The sequence below is a fragment of the Bombus vosnesenskii genome, unplaced genomic scaffold, assembly GCF_011952255.1.
Source record: "Bombus vosnesenskii isolate JDL3184/JDL3185 unplaced genomic scaffold, Bvos_JDL3184-5_v1.1 scf7180000013340, whole genome shotgun sequence".
NCBI classification, from domain to species: domain Eukaryota; kingdom Metazoa; phylum Arthropoda; class Insecta; order Hymenoptera; family Apidae; genus Bombus; species Bombus vosnesenskii.
This window is the reverse complement of record NW_022882977.1, coordinates 551,043-566,584: the sequence shown is the minus strand read 5'-3', so window position 1 is coordinate 566,584 and position 15,542 is coordinate 551,043. Positions and strand designations below refer to the sequence as shown.

At 43.3% G+C, this 15,542-nt stretch overlaps 1 protein-coding gene across 1 annotated transcript in view; it reads right to left on the bottom strand.

Annotated features, from left to right (window-relative positions):
* The window catches only part of LOC117236175, a 40,602-nt gene extending 25,318 nt beyond the window's left edge, over positions 1 to 15,284 (bottom strand). Inside the window, exon 1 of the mRNA XM_033498899.1 lies at positions 14,579 to 15,284. The gene's annotated coding sequence lies outside the window, so the exon portion shown is untranslated. The remainder of the gene's footprint in view (positions 1 to 14,578) is intronic.
* Between the last annotated feature and the right edge of the window lie 258 nt (positions 15,285 to 15,542).

Genomic DNA, 15,542 nt, shown 5'->3' with positions numbered 1-15,542 from the left:
GCGATGCTTACATAATTGCGAGACTCCAATGGAATTGTCGTAAACAGGGGGCTCTAACTTGTCACCGTTAACGTTAGCGCGCCTACGTTTCATCTCGTATGACCGCGTTATTTACAAGCTGGTCGCAATGTATGAATATAAAATGCTTTGACCAACCTTGGATACTAATCAATTCTGAGGTTTTACTCGCAATGTTGAATTGTAATTAGAATGGTCGGTGATGCGGGAAATTTGCTCAGTCCTGAAATCGGTCATCCCTGTCAACGCGGAACGATCGATAAAGCGTGTATCGTAAATATCCAGGCAAATTCGAATATATATACATATAAACGTATCCTAGGGAAAACACGATAACAGTTTCATAGAAAAGTCTGTACATGAAACGCACAGGCGTAACGACACGTTCGATGTTTATTTTAACTATGCTAAAATACACGCATCGTAATCGTCGAGCGTAGAAGCTCACGCATCGTTTGCTACTCTTTGACGCCTCCCTCTTACTCCCTTTACGCCAAACGATTATGCTTCGATGATAAAAGCGATTGAAAAATGTTTATTTCCGGCCACGAACTTCTAACGTTATATCGTACGAGATTTCCGGTACCGTGACTTCCTGTTGCTAACAGTTCCAGCGCCTCCTCAACGTTGAAGACGGTCGAGAGGCAGCGAGTGGGAAAATAAAAAACCGATGCTATTAAATATAGCTTTCACGCTTATACGTATACTAGATAGCAAAGTTTGCGATAGGAAAATCTTGTCACAGTAATTCTTGATTGCACGTTGCTGTGAAGATCAAGCTGAATAATTTGTTCTATACGTAAATCATTTGAAAAAGTATCGGCCTCTGCGTCGATCTCGATTTATGTTTAGCGTTTAATTTGCACGTGTGTATCATTGTCGCTAAGTTTCGTGTTTCGACACATTTAGGTAGAATATATTGTACGTACATCGGGGATAAAGTCTCTGTACGCTAAACGCGGGCTTGTCGACAACACGGACGCGAAATAAATGATTCTCACGACTTGTGGGAACTTTGTACGTCCGACGCGATTCACTCGTAAATTCAGCGGAGGATCCAGAAGCCTTTCTTGGGAAGAGCGGCGTATCGAAACGTGGAGAAGTATACGTGGGTACATTTTCGAGCCTTCTTCTATGAGATTTAAAATTTGATTGCAATTTACATTTTGATACCTTGTCCGATTTAATTAATTGATAAAATAACTAATTAAATAAGTTAATTATATACATAATATCTTACACCATCGTGTAAATTGAAAAGCTCGCCTCTGAAAATCTTCCGCTCTTTAAGTCGACGATAGATTTCATAGTTTCTTCTCGTTTTCTTTTGTTTCTCGACGAAACAACAAATTACACCAAATTAGCACTTTGCGAGAAGAAGATGCGAATTCGCGTCTTACATACTTCACGTGGTATCCTATAAAAATGTTAACTACTGTTAAGTAAAACAGAAAAAGAAGCAACGAATGCTATAGATAAAATGTTACGAATGTGTTTTTACATTGCATGCTTGAATAATACGGAACCCCAATTATATAACAGTAATATATAATACGAAAACCTAACCTAACTCTCGGGTAGTTCGTTCCGGTTTTTAAGGAATTTAATAAAATAATACAGTTTATTTAGTACCTCTCCATCGGTAAAATTGTTTCCAAGCATATCACGCTAAAAAAACGTTACCAGAAGTATCTTTAATATGCTCATTGATTTCTAATAAAATATTACACTTATTAAACGCTGCTCGGTATGTTCGTTCCGATTTTTAAGGAATTCTTAACTCTTCTAAGAAGAATTTTTAAGGAGAGATTCTGGAAGGATGGAATGTTGAAGTTGCGTGAAAGACGCAGAAAGGTTGTGGAACAGAACGGCACCTATATAATTCGACAAACGTATATCAAATCGAGATGTAAATCGGAAGAACTTTTCGACATTTCCGATCTTTTTAATCACTCCAAAAAATACGCGAGAATTGAGGTTATACGCTCGTCAGAGCATACCGCCCTCAAAGTGTTAGTAATTTCGTTCCTCCGCCGTTCCCTGTCCAATTTTCGTCCTTCGACGTTTCTCTCTTGCTCCTTTCCTTTAATTTTATCGGTATCGTCGTTCCACTCCACTTATCCTTATTACCGACGCGATTACTTTTAATACGATTCAATCGCTGTCGCTATCGTTACCCATCGATGCGTTTCGAGATCGTGCTCCTCGAACGACCAAACACCTTTTCTCGGGCCAAGTCGTGTCTCAAGAGAGAGTATCAAAGTGTGCATATCTCGACGAGGATGCTCAAAGGGAAAAAGAAGCAGGCTCGAGCCTAGGCTCGTCACGACGCGACGATCCGAATCGTGACGAAGAAAAGAGGAAAAGGTAACGGAACTCGGCCGGTAACATCCGTCCACGCGTGTTGCTTTTAATGGTGTACGCGGTGATCACGGACCAGGAATAGAAGAAGACGATTGGCCAATAAGCTGAACCAGGCTGAGAAGAGCGCGGGAAGTTTGCTCTCCGATAAGGAAGCACGTAATAATCGGTTAAAATATCCGTCCGTTACTCTCCTCTGCTTCGTTTTTCTCATCCTCTTTCTCGGTTCATCGCTTGACCGAACGAGCCAAGCCGAGCCGAGTGTCTCTCTTCTCTCGTTCCTTTTTTTCCTGCTCGACGCGTCTCTGTCACGGGTATTAACGTAACTGTAGTACCGAGCGAACCGTAATACGAGCGCGCGCTTCTTCTCGTATGCGTAAGAATCTTCGGCTACGAGTTAAGTCATCAGGATTACAGATGCCGTGTACATATTTCTTTGCGAATGCGACACACGTCTGTGTTCTGGATGCTCCGCTGCTTGTCGGTGCATGCCTATCTCTACCTACATTCTTCGTATGCACACACGCGCCGCTGTCCGCACGACACGACACTCCGTTCTCAACACAGGTCGGTGAAACGAGTCGTCGGATAATTAGATATCTGATATCGTTCTCCGTGGTTGACTCGCGCGATCTTTTCTTCTCGCCTTGAGCGCTCCAGAGATCGGTCGTGTCTGCGTTTGTCTGTGCGTTTCTGCTTTCTTTGCTCTACCTGATGAACATACAGTACACACGCTGCGAGGATACTTAGCTACTACGATTTAGATAGTAAACTGATTTCTTTTGCCAAAGACAACGTAGCAACGTAGAAACAATGTAACAATGATATCGACAATAGCAGTCGATTTGCTTCGTCATTCTATCAATTATCTTACTTAGTATTGCCTCAAAGTAGTTTCCACGTGATTGTTGAGTCATAGAGGAAATTCTGTTTTTAGCCTGTTAATGTGCAAATTTTTATCACAATGTCTTTTACCGTATGTACACAAATATCGATCGGTGTACCCACCGAACAGCTTATTAATTATTTCAATATACAAGTTCGTCGCCAACGATACTCGCCATATCCTTCCTTTTGTTTCCATCTATATAAACATGTACGTTTCTGCCTCTACATTTTACATTTGGGTTGGCAACTAAGTGATTGCGGATTTTGTCATTAGGTGGTAATGCAAAATCCGCAATCACTTAGTTGCCAACCCAATATCTCTCTCGATGGACGTTTTACAAACGTATCCTTTTTCCGGATCCAACGAAACTCTACGTAGGAAGAGAAATCCAAGTCACGATAACTTTTAATCTTCGAAATTGTTGTTGAAATCGCCAATATGCTCTGCTACTTTCTCCAGCTGGCAGAATTAGCCGACTTAATCCCGGCAGATTTCATAAACGTAGTAGCTTTCAAGCGCCCTTTTATCGCGAAATGCATACAGAAGCGAGAGCCTCGCGCCACCGAGGAAGAGCCGTTCGCTCTTCATTCTCCCTTGTAGCGAATAAGAGAGAAAATGATCGCTAATGTACGTACATGTACTTACACAGAGAGCGATTCATCAAAGGATACAACGGATTCCATGACGCGACGCGATTTTCATTTAATTCCGCGCCCTGCCAAAGAGAGTGCAGTTCTCGTCGTTTACCTTACGTTACGGCACGAACAACGGACTGTTGTTTCGTGGCCGAGGTTTCAACGTTTCCGGAAGCACAGATACGCGAAGCAGAAACGCTTTCTCGCGCAACGACGAACAAAAGGTCTCAACTAAATCGTTCGTGGCGAGGAAAGATCGACCAAGTTTACAGCTACTGGACGCCGTGGATACCGTTCCGAGTTACAAAGTTCAAGATAGAATTACCTGAAAAGTATCGGTAACTTTATATTTCCGTTTGCCGCTTGAAATTCTCCAACGACGAGTCCAATACAAATGAGAAAAATTAAGATACACCGTTGCGAAATCTCGGCAGCCTCGTGGGTCAGCCTGGAACCGCGCTCCGCTTATCTTAACCCGAATACAGTTGATCAGTTGTTATCGCGTTATTAAATAACTCCGGCGATATTCCTTGGCGATATTCGTCGTATCCGCGTCCGACACACAGCGGTTTCATACTGTCAACATCCTGGTCAATGCCTCACGGCGACTCGTTCGCCGCACGAGTTACAGCATCGAGTTCGACGTTAATCTTCTGGAGCCGAGCAAAGTTGCCCGGCAATTGTGAAATATCCGCGCAGATCGTCTACTCGGCGCACTGTACCGTGTTGCGAGGTCGACCTGTACGGATGAACCCGTACGGGTTCTAGCAGCTGGTTGGGTGCCAGCGCTAGCTAACGTCTATGCTTTCCGACGTTGTCCGCTGGTATTATAACCAGGAAGATGCGCGCGCCCGATCGGAGACGTAGTCTCTCTCCCTCTCTCTCCTATCTTATTGTGAAAATCGCTCGAGCCTCGTTACCTCAACCTCTGTCACCTTCCGGCTTATTTTCATTCCTCGGACCAGACTCGGATCGACGATGACGTATTGTATCCTCGTGGAACGTATGCGAGCGACCAAGTACGTGCATCGATCATCTTCTCTTTTCCTCTTTTCCCGATTTCCTCGTTGCACAGCAAGTTGCAAGGGTGGTTCTCGCGGCTGGCCAGAGGAACAGCGGTTAAACGTTCGACGCGTGCCTCGCATTCGCGAATGACGTTTTTCCACAGGCATAGCGAGGAACGAAGGAAGAAACAGAGGGACCAAGTGCGAAGCTGGTATGCGAATCGCGATTACATTCGTCGCGATCGTACGTGTACGTACACACGTACACGTATCTGTGTATATTATCGCACAGTATAATGACGCGTGCACGCGATATTCCAGCTGACCCTCGTTCGCGTAATCAAGCCCTCTGCACTCCTTTTTTTCCCGTGGCAGGCTGTCTTCGTGGCATTTGGTTTTGTCGCCGACTGAAACGCGACGTTTTACGTATGCGTTCACGCGAGAACGAGGGATCGCTTCGCAGATTTATTCGCCACAAAGGCACAGCTTTTCAATCTCGTTATTTATCTGTGCCGAGTCGCAGGTCGCGAAACGCCCCTCGCTACAGCCCTTCGTTCAACTCGCAGCGAGCTCGCAAGATCCGTAAAACGAAGTTACAGAATAAAACACGAAACAAATTGCTGTACATTGGCAACGACTTTTCAAGTATCGAACGAGCTTCACGTCTTGTCGTATTCCAAGCTCATCGTCAACATTTTGTTTGCAGAATAGCCGCTTGTCCGTGGTCATCCGTGGTATCGTCTCGAACCTACCTTTCCCTTTACTCTTCTCCTCTCGTGTGTACCTGCGATACAGCTAAACGTGGCAGCGAAAAAGCCATCGAAATTCCGCGCTTCAATTTGCCGTCGCGTGTCTCGCACGTTGCGAGCGCAGCGTTTCGAACAGCTGGATAATTTGGAATGCGGACAAAGTGCGTTACATAGGTAAGGTTCGTGGAATATCATCGACTGTGGAAGAGCGTAGGCGCGTAAAGAGTCAACCGTTGGAATTGAACGGGTCAAGTTACGACGATGTGCCAAGCGGTGAAGTAATCCAATAAACTCATTGTCAGCTGCCGCGAACCTTGCGTCCAGCTACTCGCGAAAACCCTTTTCTTATTCGATTAGAACTCTGCTTCCCCTTAGCGGACGTTCGCGCGGGAATTGTCGTGCGTGTTCGTAATGTCCTTCTTTTCTTTCATCTACGAACATTTCGATCGAACAACAACACATTCGAGCTTCCACTTTTAACGATTATCTCAACACTAGAACTACCGGCATTTGAGACGCAGCTATTTCTATCAAAGCCAGTCAAAATGACTAGTTTTTAAAAAATACGTAATAGTAGAATATTTTTATATTTATTGATTTATTATTATCTTAGAAAAGAAGTTCCGTGTTCTGAAATCATAAAAACTATGTAATAACAATTTTAATAATAATGATAATAAGTACAATGATGAAGAATATTCAGTACCAAAATCTTTGGTAACAAGAATATTAAAATAAATTTCCATTGGTAAATATAAGGAGTGTAATATAATAATAGGCGTAATAGAATAAATAAAATACGTAAACTTTCTTCTGCATGCATTTTACGCGTACGTATTTTTTACAAAGATCGCAAATGGTGGTGGTATTATTATCATTACAGTACCCTGTCTGACACCATTTGCGTGAATAATCTGAGTTCTTTGACATAATACTTTGTATCTCAGATGCTCTATGTTCTATCCGTGATTTTTCATTGTCAGCGGCAAGTTCATCTACTAATTGAAACACAAAATCCTTTCTGGACATCTGCTCACCTGTGGTTTCCTTATATAAAATCCAGGCATTTATGCCAGCTAAATCTAAAGTATCAAAAAATACTTGAAGTGGCCATCTTCTTCATTCCGACTTCACGCTATATTTTTTTGCCATTTGGTCTGCTATATCTACCCCAAATTTTCTTTTATCATAAAATTCGACCGTCTCAGGTAGGCCTTTTTTCCTGAATAAGCAAATCCAATGAATAAAACAAAATTAAAGTTTATTATATTATTCCCTTAGCTATTCCTGCAAAAGTCATTGCATCATTGCGGAGAAAAAATTTTGTTTTATTATAAAATTCAATCGTTTCAGGTTAACCTTCTTCGCTTTTTCCTGAATAAGGAAGCCCAATGAATAAAACAAAATTAAAGTTTATTATATTATTTTAGCTATTCCTGCAAAAGTCATTGCATCATTGCGGAGAAAAAATTTTGTTTTATTATAAAATTCAACCGTTTCAGGTACACCCTCTTCGCTTTTTCCTGAATAAGGAAATTCAATGAATAAAACAAAATTAAAGTTTATTATATTATTTTAGCTATTCCTGCAAAAGTCATTGCATCATTGCGGAGAAAAAATTTTGTTTTATTATAAAATTCAACCGTTTCAGGTACACCCTCTTCGCTTTTTCCTGAATAAGGAAATTCAATGAATAAAACAAAATTAAAGTTTATTATATTATTTTAGCTATTCCTGCAAAAGTCATTGCATCATTGCGGAGAAAAAATTTTGTTTTATTATAAAATTCAACCGTTTCAGGTACACCCTCTTCGCTTTTTCCTGAATAAGGAAATTCAATGAATAAAACAAAATTAAAGTTTATTATATTATTTTAGCTATTCCTGCAAAAGTCATTGCATCATTGCGGAGAAAAAATTTTGTTTTATTATAAAATTCAACCATTTCAGGTAGACCCTCTTCGCTTTTTCCTGAATAAGGAAGTCCAATGAATAAAACAAAGTTAAAGTTTATTCTATTTTTCCTTTAGCTATTCCTACAAAAGTCATTGCATCATTGCGGAGAAAAAATATAACATGAAGTAGGAATTTTAAAATAAATTGTCAAACCGGTCATTTTAACTGACGTGGTAGTTCTACTGTTAAATGACTTTAACTGAAACGTTCAAAAAAAAAAAAAAAAAAAGAACGTTTGGGAGTTGAACTGCACGGCTCGTGCACAGCTCGGTGTTTACAATGCCCCGAAACGACTGCAGTCACTGAAACGATTAATTAATAGTAGAACGTGGATGGAATAGAGACATCAAGCTCTACGATGATGTTTCGAACGTGGCGCGTAGCACTCGATCATTCAAGCCAAGGCGTATTCGACGTATCGTGTCCTGTGTTCCACAACTGTCGTACGTGAATTGTGTTTAGAAGCGTGGCTTGTAAGAGCGTACGTGTGTGTATATGTACACGTGGTTGGATACGTTTCGTATGGAAGATACGTGAACTGAGTCATCGCGTAGTCGGGATAGCAACGCGTAACGGAATAATCGTAAAAAAGGACGCACGAGAACGCCGACCCATTCACACGAGTCGCAGATCGAAAGGAAAGTTTGGAAAACGTTTACAAAAACTTAGCGTAAAAATTGAGCGAGCGTAATTACGTTACGGTGCATCGACGATACGTTCGTATAAATTGCAGGTTGCGTTCGAAGGGAGGAAACGAACGTTGGAAGATCGCTGCGGCGAATTGTCGATGCTTGAAAAACGACCAACTACGAACGAAAGAATCGCGAATGTGTTAAATAAAAAATCGAGCACGATTCGTCGTAGGATGCTAGCGAATTTAAAGGAACACGCGGCGGTGGTCTATCGAAGGCGAGAATCTCGCAGACAGAAAAGGCTAAAAGAGACAGAGGAATTGTAAAACAACGAAGTAAATTAGTTAAGAAGCGATGGCAAAGACAAAGAGGAATTTCGATGTTTCCAGGAAGCTACACGAGGCAAAGTTATTTCTATCCAACTGCAAACGTAGGTCAGCGCACCGAGACAATTTCCTGAACGGTTCATCCTACATACGAGCTATCCTCGTTAACGCGCTCTCGCTTCAACCGCATCTTTAACTTGTTTCGATGGAGCAACACGAAGCATAACCGTGGAAAATGAAATTTATTCAAAGTTTTAAGAACGTCCGGTTCGAATGGCGAAGTCGTCCGGAGCCGACTACCAGAGGAATTCTTTCGCCGTGTTCGAAGCAAAAAGAACTGAAAAAGGGGGTGACGAGCGCGAAGCATCGACGATTGTCGGCTTCCTCTCACGCGCTGGTAAAAACGCGCGAGAAAGACGAGAGGCAAGGTTTTTCTTTTTCCATTTCTCGAACGATCGTGTCAACAGCAATGTTCGCTCTTCTTTCGATAGCGTCGTTCCCATGCGGCACGACGCATCGAATAACCGAGTTGCAGCGAAAATATGCTTCGCGTGGTTCAGCGATTTAATTCAACTCTCGCGGTGCTTAATTTACGGTTGCGGAAGTGTACGGTACCGCGTGCTTCCCATGGCTACAGTTCTATCTATATACCGTGGATACAGCTCCGTTGCGAGAAAAGGGCCGCGAAATCTCTTTGGAATTGTTTCACGCGACGCGACTGTGTCTTTCCTTTGGAATTCCTAGCCGCAAATACATTTTCGCGTTGGAATAAAAATGAGAAATCGGACGATCGTAAAAAAGTTGCCCTTCGATTCCACCAGCGATACGAAACGAAATGACGCAACGCTGGACGAAGAGAAAAGGTTTGTAATTTAGGGTAGGTCGCGATTCGTCCGTTAAACGATGCCAGTTGCATAGCACGTGGCGCGTCGTTTAAACGTTGACCAGGAACCGTGCAACGGAGTTCGCATCTAACGTGCACGCGGCGGATCTCTGGCGTCAAGGGCAAACATTTTGATCGATACAAACGGTACGAGGAAAACGGTGAACGTGGAGGTACGACGCAAAATGGGTACACAACGTGCACCCACGTACCTACACGAATGTAACATACATCGCCGTGGAGTTAAGTCATTCGCCAGAATTAGAACGTACTGGCAAATGATGGACGTCGGTGTTTCAAATTCGATATACATATATGTATAATGTTAGATATACATCGTAGGCTATTTAGCGCTGGTCGACCGTACGACCGGTTGGTCGCGCTGCTTTCAAAACCCACCGCCTTCTGGCCGTATTCATATTTTATTTTCTCTCTGCCCTTCCCTTATTTTCTTTCCAGTTATTAACGAGATACCTTGCACCGCACTCGACTCTCGTTTTAACGATGCTACCGTGCGCCTCGAGTGGCATTCTCCCTCCTTCCTTTGTTCTCTTTTATTATCGAGCCATCGAAATCGTTTCGTACGATTACTCGTTTGCGCTCGCTTCCGTCTACGTAGCTTATGTAACGCGCGTCATCCGCGTGCACGTCGCACTACTCGCTTTTCAATCTAATTTTGACCGCAGCCTACGTTCTTCGTTCCGCGAGCTTATTCCACGCGCGAGAATTACGACCAACTGTTCGTCCTTTCCCTTCGAATCTTCTTTCCAATAATCTTCGATGATACCACGAAGCAGACAACTTCCTAACGATTCGAAAAGCTGTCGATACGACTTATAATATCGGCACTCGGACGAGAAAATGAATTCGAGAGACGACGCAAGCTTATCGAGAGATCCGAAAGGCTGGCACGCGCGGTGAGCCGAGTGGCTGGAGAAAGTTGCTTAAACTAAAATAGCCAATGATTCCATAGCGAGCCGAGGATTACCAGTTAATGAAAGTTAATGAAGAGTAGCGAGCGAGCGGAATAAATCGGCCGATCGCATTGCACGTAGATACCAAGCGGTTGCGTAGTCGAGAGCGGCAAAACGGCAACGGTAACTGCATCAGCGACAAGGATAACCACATATCCAGGTTTAGTCTCCGAGACGAGACGAGAGACAGGATGGGCAGGATGCATCGAATTTCAAGCACTTAACACAAAGATCGCCACACTTTCCCTCGGCACGACCCTTCCTTCCACTTCTCTCTCTTCATCGACTATCCCTGTCCGGCTTTCGGTATTGTCGTAACATCGCTGACCCGTGAACGCACCGATCCAATAGGTACGAGTTATCCGAGACTATCGAATTTCATTGTCACTGCACCCTCGAAAAGCGGTATCCGATCGGCCTACGGACAGGTGCGGCACGATTTACAGCCAATCTAGCCCGATTCGTCCGGTTAACGAACCGGAAGGATATATCGTCGCGAATGCCTTCAGAGAAATTTAACTTCGCCTACAGTTTCCAATTAGCCACCGAGATAATTTAATTATACAAGTGTATATATATACATATATCGTATGCTTAAGCGTATAATACGATAGGAACGGAAAGGAGATGGACCATAAAGTGGTGCAACCAGGGATGAGGCCAGAAACCGTCTCGCTTCGTCTGGCCAGCCATTTACGGTAGTCGTTATCTGTGCGAGTGGAGCAAAAATAAAATAGCCGGAGGCAGGGAATCGCAGAATTCGCGTAGCTGCGTTACAGTCGATGGTACGTTCGATGTGTATTCCGCGGAGATTAACATCCCTCGCGATAGTGATCGTCTGTTGATAGAAGAGGAAATGCTCGTAGGGCGGTAGGTCGGCCGTTTTACGCGACAAAGAGGTAGAGGAGGATGCAAAGGCAAAGGCAAAAGCAAAGGCAAAGGAAGAAATCGATACGACGCCTGCGCGTCGTGGCACCTAACCCCGCTCGAATCGGCGTCGTTCGTCCTACTCGAAGCTACTACGCTTTTCCCATCCTCCCTTACCGCCGAACTTGCCTTCCAACCGCTTTCGTTATCGAAACGGAGAGCACCCTCCTGGCCAGTAACTCACCACGTTTTATTGCCATCGAGCGACGGCTGCCGCTTCGTAGGGAGGAATCATCGATGCCAGGATATCCTGGTATATACGCTGTAGATACGCTGTGCGTATATGGGGTGGGGGAGAGGTGAGCTTCTGCCCGGCAGACCGCTGCGATCTTTTGCGTTCGCCTAATGTTGTCTAGACGTCCTCGTGACACAGCAAACTTTAACCCACTCGCTGTGTACAGCGACTGACCCGGATATTTTGGCTCGAGATTAAATCACTGCTAGACGTCCGTTCAAGATGTTTAAGAGATGTTAGCTTAGATCTATAGATGTACGTTCGTTTATGTACACCGAACTGCACTAACGCCGACCATCTGCCAGGCTATCTCGAAGGTTTACACGTGTAACCGTGCGACCATCGTTTTCGCAATAATCGCCACGTCTGTTTGTTTCTTCGCAGCTAAAGAAACGCGGAAACAGCGTCGATGGGAATGTCGATTGTCCTTGCAAATGTATCAATTCGATTTCACGGTATACGATCGCGTAATCGCGGTGGTCCACACAACTACGCAATTAGAACTATTGGGTTGGCAACTAAGTGATTAGGTAGTTATCAATTAGCTAGTAGTCATTAGGTAGTAATGACAAAATCCGCAATCACTTAGTTGCCAACCAAATATAACGAAGTTCGGTAACGAACAGGTACAAATACAAAGGACAGTATGGCATGCGATCGTCTAATCGCCTACAGCTTCACCGCAACCAACAACGATATGAAAGCGGTGTGGCTTAAACTCTAACGTAAATCGTGATCGCTTTAAACGCACGAAGCAACTTAAAAGCGATAGATGATTATTTAACCAATGATTATTATTCAAATCCAACATCGTCTCCGCGATAGTTTCGTACGAACCGAAAGATCGTATCCGGCGAATGAGTAAATACGTCACTCGAGGATCATACTTTTATAGATAACGTAATTATACGTCGTGTGGTGGCGATCGACGGTTCCGATAGAGCATACCGAATAGCATCATCGATCCCAGACTTATTTACCGCTCATCTTGGAACACGTTGGACCGGCTTCCACTCAAGGAGGATGTTCGACGAGTGGTCCTCGTTGTTTGTTCGCGTGTAGACTGACACAGTTACAACACACTATTGCTTCTATTCGACAACTTTACCCACACTATCAACCAGCGATTCTTTTCATCTTTTCGCTTGCAATTTCGCCTACATAGCCAGCGAGTAAATGCTTACTTGGGTCGACCCTGCGTTTCCTATCGAGACTCTACACCGTGATATTTGCGAATATCGGTCGAAAAGTTTAATCAACGTCGATGCCTGACGTACGAACGAAGCGAACACACCTCAGGCGATCGAATAGTTTTATAACAATCGTGGCTGTAGGAAAAACGTGACACTGTATCGCGTAAGGTTTCCTAGTATGATCTGGCAAACACCGTGAATTCTGAAAGTTGCAATTTTTGCGATTCAACGTCGCTGACTAGATTTTGCGAAATACCTGATTATACGTATAATTATACGTTTGAGATTCGATAGAATAATTCTATATGATTATATACAGGCACATTCGCAAATCCGTTTTATAGGGTATTAAGCACGATGAATTAGGTTATGTTCTGGTCGAACGAACTTGGAAGAATGTTACGCAATAAGGTGATCAATTTTGTAAAGCTATTAGCAGTATCGAACAGATGTTGGCTTTAGGTGTCTACCGTAGAAGAACAAGGTGACACGAAAGGAAACGGGGATTCGCGACACAGAACGTGAAATCGCGTAACAGATTTAACGTATTACTTACTAGTGTATCTGGAACAACCTGTTCGAAAACATGGCCGCGGATTAGAGACGTCCCTGACTCGTATGTAATTAGCCTGATCATACCGCTTCCATGTCTATTCGTTTCAATGGACACTTGATTTCAGCAAGAACAATCATTTTTGTGACTCGATTTTGTAGCACCTCGCACACATCGGTAATATTTTTATTACGCGCGCTAAAACTTTCGCTTCGCATTTGGCACGCGAAACAATATAGTATTTCGATCTGGTATTTCTATTTTTTGTGTTAAAACATCGTTGACGAATATTTCATAGTCGATCGTTTTAAAAGCGACTGTTTCAAAATAAATTTTTCAAAGTTGCGAGCATACGAGTTTTATTTCCTTATTATATAAAATAACCGAACCGATAAAACTAGCTCGTGAAAGTTCGTCGTCGTCGAACGAGGCAAATTAAATTCGTTCAATTTCAAGACTCGTTACATTTTTGTATTAATATTCTTATGCAGTCGTAGAAGCACGTTATGCAATATTAAAGTGATATGACCAGTTCGAGCATTGGATCGTATTACACCGAGTATATGCAACGCGCACGGTTCTGTATTATTGTGTTTTTATACGTGGTTTGAGAAAACTCATCGCACCGTTTGCCATTCTCAATTGCTCTCAAGCTGCAGTATTTTACCGATGACAAATCGAGTTACCGACGTACCGAGCCACGAAAGAATACCATTGAGTATTGTCTTTTGGAAATTAACGTTTCGAAATAAAGAAGCCCCTTATAATGAGACGCGCGAAGACACCGAGTTTTTCCTTTTGACAGCGCTCTCATCCACGGTCACGTGCTTCGTATGTTTATTGCGACACCGTTTATACCTACATTGTCTTTTTTTATTCGCGTTAAAGTACGAGAAAATTCGCACTCAGAAGTCAATCACGTTTAATTTGAGATACCATACTTATTCTATTTTAAAAGTAATATTTCGCGTCATTTAAAATTAAAATTTCTCAGCGACAAAGGAAGAAAGAAATACGAAGAAGAATTACGTTCCCACGTCGTTCTATGCGTATCTGTTGAACATCTAGTTGAAGCTAGGAAATATCGAAGTGATTCACGCTCGATTTAATCGACGATCGATGAGCGATGGTGTCGCAGAGAAATTCGAATTCGCGATACGTATTCGAAACGAGTGAGAAAACAATTATCAGGATGATTAAGGTGATAACGAAAGGATAACTATTTGAGAAGGGAGCAGACTCACCGAGGGTAGTCGGAGAGGTCGTCCTGGGCAAACAGCTGATCCGGCTGGCTCTGTGGGTGTCGCTTTCGTTCAAGTTTCTTAATCGTGATCGGCTAACCTCCAAAACTAGCTGCGCAATCGAGTGAACGGGGCGGGGATAACTGATCGCATGGAAGGCAGTTGGCGTTTCCTTTTCGCGTGTCTTGCCAGTGAAACTCAAAGTCCTGTTGCAGTTAAAGCGGCACGTAGAGATCACGAGGATCGCGGATACTAACGAAGGGTGGCCGTTGCGTCATATATCGTTGCCAGGCGAACGGGACGTAACCCAATTCGCGGCTGGCAGCTTCAGCTTCTGCTTCTGTCTCTCGTCTCATCTCTCTTGTTGCTGCTTCGATTTCAGGACATTCACTCACAGGGGCGAACTACGATACACGAGACACACCGCGAATCACTCTACATTCACCAAACAGTAAACACTCTGCGTTATACAGTTAGTGAATGATCGGACGATTAATTCAGTCCTTTTCGCGAGGAGATCGGCAAAAGCCGATGCCTCCCCGACTACACTGTCAACCACCGCGGATCCAGTAAATTTCGTCTAGGTATTTACTTCAATGGAACAACCACTGAGCAAAGACGCGACAGGAAAGGCCAACGCGAGCGGTAGGGAAGACGAAACCAAGAGACGAAGCGAAACCCGCACTCGCACCAGTGGAAATGATACTGCGGCTTCCTGAGACTTCATTCCGTATATACTGTACATAAACACCAATGCGCAGACGCGGAATAATCGCGCCTGTCATCTACCGAAATCCTTCTCGTCAATTTTACTTTTCCTTTACAGTCGTCACGAATACATCGATGCATGATTTTTTATTTCTCGCATTCCTGTCTTCGAAAGGTTTCTATTATTCATTTGTCGCATAAAATAAAGTTGATTGAACTTTTAAAATATCTTTGTCTCGCGTCAATTCGAACAAAAGGT